The following is a 2,550-nucleotide window of genomic DNA, read 5'->3' as shown; positions in this document are numbered from 1 at the left end:
ATCTGTGGCTGGCATCTTCAGAGAATGCTGGCATGGGAGTGGGTGGAATACATATATACTGTGTGACCCTTTGTTGAAAGGAAGCGATTTACATGTTAATCTCTGTGTTCTCTATTGTTGGATGGCAAGGCCTCAGGGTGTCTAATTAATGAATGATCCATTGTCTGCTGGGAAATCCCCCTGACCCTGGGTGGTTTCCATTTGCATTCGCTGGGTCTTCATTTTGGTGGTTTTCAGGACGGGTAGCCAAACTGTTTACTTTAAGTGTTTCTTTTTTGCTGTTGAAGTTGTCCATGTGTTTATGGGTTTCAGTGGCTTCTCTGTGCATTCTGACCTATAGTTGTGAGCGTGGTCCAGAATTTCAGTGTTTTCATACAGCATTTTATGCCCAGGATGGTGTATAATGTGTTCTGCTACTGCTGATTTTTCCGGCTGACCCACTCTGCAGTGTCTTTCATGTGCCTTGATTAATGTCTGAACACTTTTGTGTTTGATGGTCCCTGTGTAGACTTGTCCACAGACTGGGTGAGCTAGAAAAATCAGCAGTAGCATAAATTCTGTACCATGCCAGTTTGTGGAGTTTATTAGACAAGGGAAATTGGAAGTATAATCCAATAGCAATCTGAACACAATCATGGCATTTAACATTATTGTGTGATAGACTACCACACGCAATTTCGGGCAATGGGAAGTCAGTCCGAATGCAATCATGGGGTTTCACGTTATTGTGTGATAGACTACCACACGCAATTTCAGGCAATGGCAAGGTATTTTCAGGCAATGGGAAGTCAGTTGAAACGCAATGAGCATTCACATAATTTCGCTAAACTAGTGAATTCACGTGAATGCGTTCTGGCCCCCCTTTCTATTCATTCGAAATTAAGAGAAATTCCTCCCGTGTGATAAACTCCTATAGGTCATAGCCTTACATGAGAAAGTAAAAAAAGAAAGAGTATGGAAAAGGAAGGAAGGAAGAGAGAGTGTTTGTGGATTTTAATAGCTTTCCTGTGCATCCTGACTTGATAGTTGATAAACTATTAGAAGGTTAAAAAAAAGAAAGGCAGAGCAAGGAAAGAGAACAAGAAGGGTAAAATGTGATTGAGAATAGAAAGCTAAAGGAAAAATTAAAGTTAAGGAGGGTGAGAGAGGAAAAATTGAAGGAAATAAAGGGGAAGTGAGGAGTAGAAAAGAGAGAAGGGAGACTAGTAAAGAGGAGTAAAACCAGGAGGGAAGCAAGAAAGAGAAGGATGTTGGGTTAGATTCAAAAGTTATAAGATTATAAGCGTTTAGGATACTAATGGAATTTTGAAATATATGCCTTAATTAAATTAATTAAATATATAATTAAATATATATCTTAATAAATAGTTAAGATTATGCTGGCTATTTGCCGTAATAAATGAAATTAAATTAAGATGAAGTTTTATAGTTTTAATTTAGAGGTAAATTGTAGTCGTTGTTAAGTGTATTGTGAGTGGTGATTTGTGTTTATTCTGTCAATTTGTGTTTACTGTGTTTATATGTCAACATGTGAAACTAATAAAAATGACTTAAAAAAGAAAGGAAAAATTAAAGATAGGAAAATGAAGTCAATTATCGGAAGAAGAGACAGATGGGAGGGGAACAAATGGTATGTGTGTAAAATGTAAATATAAGGGGAATTGTAATAAGGAGCAAGAAGATTGGGAAAAAGAAGAATATAAAGAAGGAAAATCATAGCAAAATGAGGACTGGAGGGATGTGATTAAGAATAAAAGAAGATAAATAAGACACTTGTTTCTCCTTCATTTTACAAGCTAAAATCACAGAACTATAACTATGCCTCTTCTTCTCCTTATTTATCTGATACAGTTCTGTGATGTTTAGCTTGTAAAACGAAGGAGAAATGATGTGTGAAAATGATGATGTTGGGGGACAATTGAATAAAGATTTTAAAAATGTTTTAAAAACACACACATGACACAGGGTTGTTTATTTATATTTAATGTTTATTGGTTGCACTCCAAGACTGGTCTTTGTGGCGAGGAGAGAGAGTGGGATGCCCATCATCCACCAAGGCCTTCCTCCCCTCCTCTTCTCTCTCTCTCTCAGGAGGCGATAATGACGATGACAGAGAAGAAGGAGGAACACAGCCGGAACTACTTCGCCTGCTTTCTATTATAGAGCAGCTGTCGGAAGGAAAGCGAGAGAGCCAGGAGAAAAGACCCTTCCAGTACTATTTTGTTCCCTCAGTTTTGCTTCCATATCCCCATCCGCGAAAGGTGAGGAGGAGGAGTGGAGAAAACGCTCCGCGGCTGAGGCGTTTCCCCTCGGCGGCGGCGGCGGCGGTGGCGGCGAAGAGAGCTCTCTCTCTCTGTGGCCGGATCTCGTTTCCGGCGGAGGGATCTCCTTCGTCCTCCTCCTCCTCTGCTGCCTGTGGGTGGTTGGTGGTGGTGCGGCCCATCTTGGCTCCGCTTGGGGCGGAGGTGGCACCACCATGGACGAGGCCTACGACGTGATCGTGCTGGGCACCGGCCTGACCGTGAGTCCCTCGCCTCCCATGCAGCCTCA

At 41.3% G+C, this 2,550-nt stretch overlaps 1 protein-coding gene across 1 annotated transcript in view; it reads right to left on the bottom strand.

The window, feature by feature from the left end:
* Positions 1–2,550, bottom strand: part of CACNA1F (calcium voltage-gated channel subunit alpha1 F) — a 125,744-nt gene that overhangs the window by 59,023 nt on the left and 64,171 nt on the right. The gene's annotated exons all lie outside the window — the stretch shown is intronic.

The sequence above is a fragment of the Sceloporus undulatus genome, chromosome 2 (assembly GCF_019175285.1).
Source record: "Sceloporus undulatus isolate JIND9_A2432 ecotype Alabama chromosome 2, SceUnd_v1.1, whole genome shotgun sequence".
In the NCBI taxonomy this organism is placed as follows: Eukaryota; Metazoa; Chordata; class Lepidosauria; order Squamata; family Phrynosomatidae; genus Sceloporus; species Sceloporus undulatus.
This window is presented reverse-complemented; position numbering and strand designations above follow the sequence as displayed.